The sequence below is a fragment of the Marmota monax genome, unplaced genomic scaffold (genome assembly GCF_021218885.2).
Source record: "Marmota monax isolate L192 unplaced genomic scaffold, Marmota_monax_Labrador192_F-V1.1 WCK01_AAM20220418_F8-fsc00062, whole genome shotgun sequence".
Lineage (NCBI taxonomy): Eukaryota > Metazoa > Chordata > Mammalia > Rodentia > Sciuridae > Marmota > Marmota monax.
In genome coordinates this window covers 6,852,052-6,864,416 of record NW_026695221.1, presented here as the reverse complement: position 1 = coordinate 6,864,416, position 12,365 = coordinate 6,852,052, and the positions used below count along the sequence as shown (strand labels likewise).

At 43.0% G+C, this 12,365-nt stretch overlaps 1 long non-coding RNA gene across 1 annotated transcript in view; it reads left to right on the top strand.

Moving 5' to 3' along the window:
- Positions 1-7,823: 7,823 nt before the first annotated feature.
- LOC124085238 (uncharacterized) overlaps positions 7,824-12,365 on the top strand; it is a 54,660-nt gene continuing 50,118 nt past the window's right edge. The window contains exon 1 of the long non-coding RNA XR_006849376.2: positions 7,824-7,932. This is a non-coding gene — a long non-coding RNA (uncharacterized LOC124085238). The remainder of the gene's footprint in view (positions 7,933-12,365) is intronic.

Here is a 12,365-nt window from a genome sequence, read left to right as displayed (position 1 = left end):
CCATATATGCACAATGACATATACAACTGTTACATTATTACTACAGGTGACTCTCTACATTTGCAGATTCAACTAACCAAGGATTGAAAAATTTCAGAAAAAAATTTAAATTGCGTCTATACTGAACACGTACAGACTTTTTTCTTGTCATTATTCCCTAAACAATTGTTCACAAAGAATTTACATTGTATAGATATCTTAAATAATCTAGAGATTTAAGGAAGGGCATACATAGTTTGTATGCAAACACTATACCATTTTACATAAGGGACTTAAGCATTCATAGATTTTGATGTCCTTAAAGGGTCCTGGAACCAATCCCCCCACAAATACCCAAGGGCAAATAATACATATTATGTATTATAAAACACAAAACGTAATATTTTATATTATATACTTTATATTGCATCAATGTGTATGTTTATGTACTTGTATGAATTTTCTAGTGCTTTTTAAGAAAGAGAAAATAAAAACTTGGTATTAGTGTCCCGAGCACAGAAAGAGAAATGATGAAGGCCAGGTATGTTTAAGAATAGTTTAATAGATTCATTTAGAATTCTCCATTTCAGGCAAGGAATTTTCACATCAATTTTAAACTCTGCAAAATATTCATTAGGGAAAACAGAAGCATGCATTTCTAACTGCTCTAACAAACACAGATGCTCATACCTTTAGGAGTTTATCCTTTTAGGAGGGTTTTTTTTTTAACATGTCTTATCCAAACCCTGGCTTTTGTTTATTACCTATACAAAGTCTTGAAACTTTTACCGAAACTTGCATCCTGATATGCTCTACAGTAATTTATTCCATGGTTCAGAAGCCAGTCCACTCACTGAAAGGACCGTGATGCATTTTGCCCTTATGTGCATTTGTACTGAGGGAGGACTGAAACTTAGTCCCCTGTAATGCCAAGACTTAAAGTTTACTTGCTAGCTCATAGGCATCCAGATGCCTCGCTGCCCCCAGCAAACAGGCTGTTTACCCTCCCAGCTGCTAGCCAGTATTTTCCCCACTTAATCATTCTGTACCTGTAGCATGAAGTTTATATTGTCTATCAAACAGTGAAAGCCAAGCAGAGAGGTTCTCAGCAAGCCTGTGAGCAATTCTAAGGAAAGCTGATCCTCTCCAATTCAGGAGACCAGCCAACAGCCCTGGGAGGGGAGGTTTTCTTAGTCCACTCAGGAGACCATAACCAACTATTGTAGACTAAGTGGTTAATAAGCAAGAGAAATGTATTGCTCATAGTTCTGGAGCCTGGCAAGTCCAAGATCAAGGTACCATTGGATTTGACGTCTGGTAAGTTCTCACTTTCTGATTATGGCAGCTTCTCACTGTGTTCTCATATGGTGGCAGGGGCAAGAAAACTCTCTGGGGTCCCTTTCATAAGGTACAAATTCCATTCAGGAGGGCTCTACCCTAATGACCTAATCACGTCCCAAAGGCCCCACCCCCAAATATCCTCTATTGGGATTTAGGTTTCAATGTACCACATTTCAGGGAGAGGGAAGACACAAATATGCAGTTTATAGACAAGGCCATCTGTTTTTAGTGTCAAAAAATATTTTGATTCCCACACAAATGAAGTTATATTTTCAATAACTGTTGTTTCCAAATATTTTTAGTGGTCATGAGTAATGCATGAAGGGTGGGTCTTTGGATTGTGTATCTTTGGTTTAGACTGAATGAGATCAGGAGGGTCTAGAACACCAACAAGGAAAGGAACATCTGTCCACCCCAAGCCAAGGCATTGGTGAGTAGGGAAACTTTGAAAAAGTAATAAAGTATAGTCAGTCCTTTTTATCAACAGGTTTCACATCTGCAGATTCAATTGCAGATTGAAAACACTTTAAAAATTGATTGAATCTTTACTGAACATGTATAGACTTTTCTCCCCTTGTCTTTACTCCCTAAATAATACAGTACAGTAACTATATCCATAGCATTTTCATTGTGTTTGGTATTTTAAGTAACCTAGAGAGATTTAAAGTATATGGGACATATGTGTAGATTGTATGTAAATGCCATGCCATTTAATATAAGGGACTTGATATCCTTGTGGAATCCTGGAACCAATTCCCCACAGACTCTAAAGGATGATTGTATTTCTATGAGAAGACTATGGATTTTGTTTCACACATTACTTCCTCTAATATCTGTTTATTAACAACTTTCAAGCAAATATGTTGCCTTGAAAACTATTGTGCACTTTGGGAGAACATGCCCGGGAGAAGCAGCCTTTGAGCTTGGCTCTCTGCTGTCCAGCCTGGCCTCTACACCTCCTTGAGGTCTTCCTCTTAGAGGTTCCTCCACCCTCCACGGCACCACTAGGCTTCTGTCCAGAGCTCCCACAAGAGTTGGCAGTGAGATGGTGTGGAGTCTCCCCAGGGAACAGAGTGAGTTGGAGGTGAAGAACTGGAATGAGGGGCCAGGGAGCTGGTTCTGGTGAATATACAGAGACTTTTCTCTTATCCAGGAAGGAATTTGTGTTTTACAAAACGCATATTGGGTTTTTCATCACATAGCAAGCTACTGAAATTGACACTGCATGCCTTCAGCCAGGGAATCCCCCTAAAGGATTATGAAAGGTCGACTGATTCCAAGACTACAAATCCCAGGCTCCCTCGGGGGACAGACACTTCTGAGAGGAAGTGGTTTAGCCAGGCAAACCTCTAGGGTTTCAGCCAATTGAGAAAGGATATGGAGGGAAGCTTTTAAAAGGAATGTCGGCTCACATGCCTGGGGTCTGTCTCCCTCTCTCACTCTTACTTGGCCTCCTGTCTTAATTGTTTCAGTCTGTCTGAGCTGGTAAATTCCTAAGCACATAGTCAATTTACACTTAGCTTAAAAGCTCTAGGGGGAAACAGAAAAAGTTTCCAGTGAGACCACTCACTTACCTACAATTGCTAGATTAACCTTCTGGATTTTAACTGAGTTAACTCATGTGTTTTCTTAGTGGGAGGAGAGAGGCAATTTGGGAAGATAAATGAGCGTGTGTGTAATGCTGCAGACCCTGGGTTCAAATTCTGGCCCTTCCACCTACTGGGCTTTGTTTGCATCTATTCACTGGAGAGCTAAGTAGAATCTAATACCTCACAGAGTCCCTGTGAGGTATTAGATGACAATGCGGAAAAAGTGCTGGAGAATGCTGCACAGGAAGTATATATGGATGGTTGCTGTTATCTGAGAGTATTTACTAGATCAAGTTTCCAAAAAGATATATTTCAAGTCTTTGGTAGCTGCTGAGCACTCTTTTTGAGGAGTTCGGTGTGGTGTAGATTTTGTTTTGCGGTCAGAAAGGCATTTTTCAAATGAGTGAAAAGTGGGAATAAATTGGATTTTCCAGAGAGCATTGCATCTTCTCCATCCACAACCCTCACAGCGTCCTGCTTGGGCATTTGCCTTCACTGGCTCTCCGTGTCTACCTAAGTCAGCAGAGCATGCAGCCAAGCTAGAGGATGCTGCAAATAAAATGAGATTGTTCTAAAGGAATGTTAGAAATGCACTTTGTCAGAAATGTTGGATGGGCTTCTTAAATTGGCTAAGAATTAGAGGCTGAGAGCTGGGATTTTATACCTAATAAGTTTGGATCCAAATATTTTACAGACGTAAAGCCACCTGGTAGTTTTGTAAGAGAAGGGATTGTATGTATCTATCTTGTATGCCATGGTCACAGTGACACACAGTAATTGGTCAACAAGCCAGTGATAAATGAATAGATAAAAATCAGGTCCATAGTCAGAAGACGCTAGTTATGAACCTGAGGCTGTCCACTGCCAGAGTTATGACTGTCTCTGTGCTTGCTTTCCTCATCTGTAAAATGAGGAACATGAGAATACCATGCAAAGTTATTATTGCAGTTCAGTAAAATAGAGTACGTAGAAATGGTCTCTGTGTTGAAAAGAACTACAGAAATACCAATAGTAGAGTATCATCTTGGTTGATAGGCAGCTCCTCTTTATGGTTCCAAACCCAATACAGGGCTCTGGTCCTCTCTGATATGCAGAATTAACTACACTATTCCATTCTATTATATATAATGAATGTACATCTTTTTTAAATTAAAAAGAACTGTAAAAGCTCAAGTCACAAACTTTTACAGAAAAGTTGGAAAGTACAAAGAACATGTTTTACTGAACTGTTTTAGAATTAAAAGTTTCCAACCTGATGCTCCATGACCCCCAAACTTGAGTAGGTATTTCTGTCCAACAACCATATCCTCCTGGATACCCCAGTACAAGAATGAGAATCAAAAAATTCATGGGAACAGATCACTAGTACATGATCCTCAGGCACCATTCTCCTTTCACTAATTGTCCCCACTATAGTCTTTGCAGTGGAAGGGTCTCATTCTAAATCACAGATTGCATTTAGTTGGTCTACAACACTCAGTCTTTCCTTGACTCTCAGGACTTTTGTCAATTTTTAATATTACAGGCCAGCTATTCTGTAGAATCTTCCTCAATTTGGGTTGGTCTGGTATCTCTTTGTGGTTATCCTCGTAGCCCAAAGGATAGCACCTGATCTCAATTGATCTGATTATTGATGAGGTTTATTCTGATGATCTGCTCAAGGTGGTGTCTGCCAGGATTCTCATAAGTCATTCTTTTCCCCTTTGCAATAAATAAGTATTTTCTGGGAATGTTTTATGAAATTATATAAATACCCTATTTATTATAAAATTTCAATACATGCATTCATATATATTTAAATAAATTTCTTTAGATGTATTTTAGATATTTTTAAATAAATTTCTTTAGATAATGACTCATATTTACTATTTTGTTGAGTGGACATAATTTCTTCTTATTCTTATTTATTTAGATGTTTATTTTCTCCCTTTATGAGACCATTCAATCTGATTTCTGTCCTTTGACACGTTCCCATCAATCTTTGAGCACTTCCTTACTTTGCCCCACATTTGGACTCCCTGTCCCAGCTTTGGAATCAGTCATTTTCCCATGGATTCCTGGTTTGTTTTAGTGGGAAATGATATTCTGAAGCCAACATCTGGGTGCTAGGTGTGTTCATTGCTATAGTAGTGACCCTGTTCCTAGGTGTACATAGTAGACAAAGCCAGGCAATATATGTATACACATACATGTATATCATGTGTCCACATACATTCACATATACATACACATACAAAGACATTTATATACATATGTGTGATATACTCTATGTTTAGAGTATATCTATAATTCCCATATTTTACAGTGAGAAAAACTGTGTTCATTTAGCTACCTATGCACTTTCACATCAGTCCTCCTGCAGGTAGCCAGTCTCTTACCTTGCAGCACCCCTATCCCTATGCCACATGTTCTTTTCTCAGCTTGGACCCTAAATTGCCATCCTGGCATCCCCACTTACAGACACCTTTCTCATCCCACCCCAGGCTGCGCCTCTGTATGGATGTCACCCTCAACCTGTTCAACTTGACGCCCCAAGCCAGGCTGCCCCTTCATAGGGACACGTCCTCAATGTGCTGGAGCCCTGACACCAACGGCAGTTAACACTATCCCATGCTCTCTTCACCCTGCTTGGTCACTAACACCTGACACTAGAACCTGATCCCACTGCATCCTGACATTTGCCTTGCTCGGATGCACTTATGGTTCCAGGAATAAATATTTTCAGAAGGGCAAGGAAATGGAGGGGAAGATGATGACAGGGACTGCTACAAGATTCATCAATTTGTGACCTTTACCTATGTCTGTATTTACACACACACACACACACACACACCTTTTGAGAAGATGAATCTGGGGAACAGTTAAAGAAATTAGAGGAAGGGATGGGAGAAGTAGCCAACTAGAGAGGCTCACAGGTTAGGAACTGCCTAAAAATGGGGAACAAGTGGAGAAAACGGAATTTCTAAAATCCTGTCCTAGGTATCCAGGGGAGAGATGGGAAGACAGAAAGAGAACAAGGTATGGCTGGTGGATACGGAAAAGCAATGTTGGGTTATAACATTAACATTTTAGATAGAGACTGGGTAAGGAATGCATGAATTTTAAATTAATTGATCATTAGGCAGGGAGGGCAGTGACAGAGCAATGTGAGACTCCAAGATGGATCTGTGTTTGAAGGTCTGTGTCCACCGTTCGACAATAAGGGAACAAAGGGCAGGGACTATGTCTGGCTCCATGCCTGGTTTACAGAAGGATCCAATACATGTCTGTTGTTTGTCAAACTGCACCTGCTGGACAGAAAGGGTCCACAGCTCAGCAACTACGAGAGGCAGAGTGAGGTGTCTGCTCTGTTCAGTTACTGTTAACCCCCAGAGATATACAGAGAAAATAAAAAACCATGGAAGTTGCAGTCAAAGCATAAGATCAGACTACTGTTAGAATTTGCTAGAATTTTTTTTTTTTAACCAAGCCCATGTTTGGTGTTAACTGCATCCCCAGGAGATGCAGTATTTCTTTCCCCAGTGATTATTATATTTCCCAGAGCCCCTGGCTTTCAGAAATGTTTAATCAAGCATCACATATATTCCAGAAATACTTCCCAGACTCCTCAGCTTTTCTTGACAGTTTCACCTTCCTTTGCTCTTTCTCTGTCTTTTTTCACAACATAAACTTATCTAGCAATTTTTCTGCATAATGTAAAGATTTGTCATTTAAAAAAAAATCATAATAGAACATATGACCATTAGCAAATCAATCTGCATCAGACGTCCCCCTGAGAACTTTAAAATGTGGAGAACGCATACTACCCATAGGGAAGAAATATGGACTTGCCACTAATTTCCTAATAACCAAGTTAATTGGATTATAGCTTAAATTTGCCTTTAAAAGATTATTTCTGATGATTCTCAGGCTGTTCCTTTTACACTGAATTTTTACAAACTTCAGTGATTACCTAATCAGAATCCGAGATCCAAAATTACGATGGATTCAATTTTTCAAGAAGGTTTCAGTTGAGCAACCAATTGCCCTTTGTGTTCAAAGCCAACTCTCAAAGGTAGATGGGATGAAGAAGGAACAGGAGAGAAAAGCAGGGGTTTTCATCCCCTTGATGAGCTACATAGTCAAAGACACAGTCATCCCACAAGCTGCCCTGCTCACTTAGGAGACCTGCACTCCTAGAAGTAATTTACTGTTGGGGAACTTTGGCTGATTCCAGGAGGCATCTCATGAGCATCTGCAGAGTTTCTAGAAAACTCCCAAGTGCCACAAAACACACACACACACACACACACATACACACACACTTGAATAAAGCATGCAGTTAGATTAAATCTTACTTTGCAAGAAATCTCTAGTTTGCAAGAGATCAGTTATTCAGATGGTTAATTACACATGGCATATGGCAAAAGGCAATAGAAAGAAATTGGTATTAAAGCAACCACCCCATAACTTAACATGCAGTAGATCCCTCAAAGGAGCCTTTTGCATCTCCAGCATTTTGGGAACTCAAAACAGATGGACAAGTACTGATTGCCCTGGGAGAAAATATGACACAAAGACGAAAGCATTGGCACTGGGTTTCCAGGATACACATGTAACAATCTCAAGGCAAAAATGCAGGTTATTCTATCACAGCCTCTCTAGAAGGTGAAAACCATCCCACAACTATCCTGATCTCTGAGAAAAATGGAAAGATTGACCTAACCATGGAATTTCCTGGTCTTGGTAGATTTATGAGCAAAGATCCAGCAGATGACCCAACTCAAAACTGCTGGCTGCACAGCAAATTCAATTATCCCAAATTCCGACACACCACCCTTCTTCCTGTCCCTCACCCCTTTCTTATCATAATCTTTCCTGGGCCATCGACCCCCTCTGGGTTGTCTAAGCCCATGTTTAATCTTTCTGCAAGCTCAGGACTAAGAAGGGATGCTGAGGACATTTCATAAGAGGGAGAAAGCCACATTCTTGATGAAGAGCAGCGACATAAATTCAGCCTCGCCTGGCCCAACTCTCACAAACAGTAAGTAAATCAGTCCTATCCCTCTCTCTAGTCATCTCCAAGGACAAAGAAAACAGCATTAGGACATGAGGAGTTAGGTTTTGTTTTATTTTTTATGTCCCTGCCTGATAAAGAAGGGAATCTCCTGAATTAGTTTTATCTGTGAGCCACCATTATGCAAATTACATACCTATCATCCATATGCATTCACCTTGCCTGTCATCCTGGCCACATATGGTTCCTGGAGTACTGAGAAATCACTACAAAACATCTTTGGCAGTGAAGGAGACAGGAACCTCCAGAGAACAACTCTTGAAGGTCAGTGATTCAGAGCTAGGACTAGAAAGCTACTTGCACTCAAAAGATTCCAGGGAATTTCACTTTCTCATGACTCAGACCCTTTCTCCCACCTTTTCAATTGCCATTCATCCCATTACTACCTGCCTCATTCTTTCCATAATTCCCATCTAAAATGTTTGATAGACATAATCCAGCTTACTTGGCTAAATACTGTCACTTCATTCTGAGCACCTAAGGGTTTATTTGAGATCTATGAATTGTCTGTCTCTTGTACGGGGACTATTGCCTGGGGCCAGGAAAGTCACATGTCAAAGAATAACATAGGTTTGTTCCCAAATGGACCTGTGGGTATGACACACACCCTGACTAGCCAATCTAGGTTACTCTACTGCCAAAGTCAGGACAATGCACGGAATATTCAGTGCAGCATCTCCTATGAAAGGCATCCTATGCGCCAGCTTACAAAACTTATTTAGTCTCCCTGCTTCACCCTGAAACTTTAATTTATCTCATGGAAAATTTCACATTACAAAAGAATACTAACTTGTTACTGGGCCTCGATAAAATGGTGGGCATTATCAACTCAATTCATCGTTGAGCCTTCTGAGGCTCTGGCCCCTGACCTGTGGTTGTACCCCTTGTGACCTAGCAGCCCCTTCTGACTCTCCTTAGGCTTTTCTGTCTGTGTGAGCCTACCTCTTTGACACATGATCCACAGGAGACAAACTGCCTCAGTTGTTCCCATTCCAAATCTGAAACACAAAGTACCTTACAGTTTTCAGAGCATCTTCACACATTTTCCAGTACATACATCACTGTCTATATATTTCAACTACTTGTTCATCTGCTGTCTATCACTTTCTGTTGAAACATGTCCACAAGAATAGGGTTTTGTATTTTTCTTCCTTTCTGCACTTTTGCACCTAGAACAATGCCAGCCCACTTTACACACTCAGATGCTTCCTCTTTAGTAGTTGTTTTTTTTGAGAGGGTGTCTCCCTATGTTGCCCAGGCTAGTCTTGAATCCTGGGCTCAAGCATCCTCCTGACTTCTGGGATTACAGGCATGCACCACTGAGTCCAGCTCATACAATTTCATTTTGTTTGAGTTGCTGTTTTGGTTAGGGATGTGTGTGTGTGTGCTGTTTGTTTGTTTTTTGGTAGTGCTGGGGACTGAACCCATGACTGCACACAGGCACTTGATAGGCAAGTACTCTACCACTGAGCTACATTCCCAGCCCTACCATCTACCCCCAATGCACTGTTTTTTGTTTTTTGTTTTTTGTACTGGGGATTGAACCCAGAGGCATTTTACCACTGCACCACATCTCACAGCCCTTTTTAAAATGTTTTTAATTTGAGAAATGGTCTTGATAAATTGCTTAGGCCCTTGCTAATCTGCTGAGGCTGGTCTTGAACTTGCAATTCTCCTACCTTAGCCTACCGAGTAGCAGGGATTTTAAGTGTGTGCCACCATTCTGGCCCAATATCCATTTTTAAATGCATCCCTAATCTTTGAGATGGGCAAGGATTGGTCCTTCTTCTGGAGAAAAAAATAGAAGCCCTTCAGCTCCTCTGAGGAACTCTGGCTCTAGGTGCACTCCGCTCTGCCTCCTGTCAAATAGTGATTTCGAGATATAGATGCTCTCTTGGAGAAAGGAGGAAGCTGCTGTGGAGTTTCTAGATGTCTACTTTTGCAGCAACATTTAACCCACCAAAGAAAGATTTTCAGTTTGTTTTATTTTGTAAAAGCTTCCTGGGAGCCCCCAATCTCTCTACCAAGCAGCTCTCTATCCTCAGAATGGAAATGCCCTCTAGGCAGGGGCTCGAACCAGTTCGGCCTGACCACCCCGGCAGGCTGCGGTCTCTCTCTTACCCAACCTGGGGTCCCTCCTCCAGCCCTCTGTGAATCCAGTCCATTTAAAATTTCCTTTGAAAAGGTCTCTGTTTGGGTGAGTTCCTTGGGTTCTGCCTAGAGAGCGGCAGATTATCTGAAAATAGGTGTTATTGATTACAACCAGGTGGTCTTTGTGGAAAGGGGTCCACTTGAACCAAAATAAATATTTGCCAGCACAAAGAACAAGCTGGTCCCTGTGCGGGGCGGGGGCGGTCTCCGCGCAGCGCCAGCAGCCAGCGGCCCTTTCTGGCCCCCGGGCTGCCGCGGGGCGCGTCGCTGCGCAAACCCCGGATTGTGTTTCTTCAATTAGGACAGAAACGCGCGGGGGGTGGGCGAGGGGAGCACAAAGGCCCCGCTGGCTCCGTTGCCAAAGGCTCGCAGCCCACGGCCGGCTGCAGGCTCGAAGCCTGCTTAGAGCTTGGAATTGTATTTTCTTTGGCTTTCTGGCGCGCTCTTTATTATTTATTTCTTTTCCCTCTGTTTTATTTTTATTTTCAAGTTTGCCGGCCGGGCTGGATGCCGTCCATTCACCCCGCTGCCTTGGAGCACGGCGCGCAGACAGCCGGAGCCGGCTCGGGCTCAGTCCCGCGGCCCGCCCGGCCGCCGCCGGCACCCAGGGGCGCGGGGCTTGGCGTGGGGGTACAGGGGCAGCTCCAGGGCGCAGCCTGGCTCAAATCCTGGCGTGGAGATGCAGGGGCAGCTGCGAGACGCCGTCCAGGGTACCGAGCCTCCAAGTGGTGCAGAGCAGTGCACACCACCAGGCGACGCGGGGGCGGGGGTGGGGGGTGTACTGGCTAGGACTGAAGGAGTCTAGCTTGGCAATGGGTCCCTCCCCTATACTGGAGTCACGTGACCTGGCAGCTAATGTAGTTTTCTTGAAAAGATGATATTAATTGGAGTGAGATGTGGGAGTGGGTTCAGAAGGAAGCTGAAAATGACCCTTGCTGGGGTCCCCTCTCCTCCGTTCTCTTTGCCTCTCCCCACCCAGGGCAAGCAGACATTCCCCTCTGAGACGCGCCCCAGGGTTCCCACTGGCTGTTCTCCAAGAGACTCTGAAAAGTCTCCATTTTCTTCTCCAGATTCCTACCTCACCTCTCAAGAGCTGGTGGTGGATAGTTTGGGGCTGAGGGGGACTCATGGAGAGAGTGGAGGGGTTCCCTTCTCTGTTAGTTTAGGAGACTAGAGTGTGGGGGCATAACCAGCATATGGAAGAGACCTTGGGGAGCCCCACAGGTAGCCAGAGGGTCTTGATCAATGTCAATGGGGGAGGACTGGAGGCTGCAAACGGTATGGGACATAGGAAGCAAGAAAGGCTTAATTCTGAGATTTAGGAAAACAGTGGAAAAGCTGCTGCAGTTAGAAATAACAGAGTCGGGAAACCACATAAGAAAGAAAAATGGAGTAGATCATTCCTGTCAAGGTGGGATCACCAAAGAACAGAGCAACTTGAGGCAGGAACAGGATGGAGAAAGAATTCCACAGCCACTGAGACCTTGTATTACAGATCTGGTACTGACCCTGCTTATCTACAAATTACAAACTCCTTTCTACCCCAGGCCCCTCTTGCACAGCCAGAGAAGACATTCCTGGTATTGGCCATCAAGCTAATCTATTTGCTGCCAATATATGAAATGTTTTAAAGGAGAATTTAAGGACAATGTAGTCTACTTGAAAACATCTCTGCCTCTCTCTGGCAGCAATTTTCTCTCCTCCCTAAATCATAGCAAGATCTACTATTAAATATGACGTGGCAGCATGTCCCAGGCCAGCCCCTGTAGAGCCAGGACAAATTTCCAGTAGTCAGAAGAGAACAAAGGACACTGTAGGCTCCTCATGACACTGTGTGCTTGTCAACTTTCCCCTGGGAAGTTACTTCAAAAAGAAAACCCTGGCTACCCTGTTTCCTCCAAGCCACAGAATCACTGGCCAGGGAGGAGCAGCTAGATACAGGGCCCTACCACCCCAGAATGAGGGTGACTTAACACCCAGGATAGTGGGAAGTACCCTGTCAAGGCAGGAATGTCAGCAGGCTTAGCAGAGTAGTGCCCAAGTTCGGAAGGAAGGGATGGCTCAGTTGTAGATAATAGTAGCAGCCACTGTCACCAGCCTTAGAACACATCAGATGGCAACCATAAGCAGTTACTTTTAGAGCTAGAAATGACCTAAAAGGACATGTGATCCATGGGTTCCACCTGAAGATTCTTCTAGGGCACCTAAAGATTCTGATTCCAGAGGTCTGCAGAGGGGCTCAACAATTC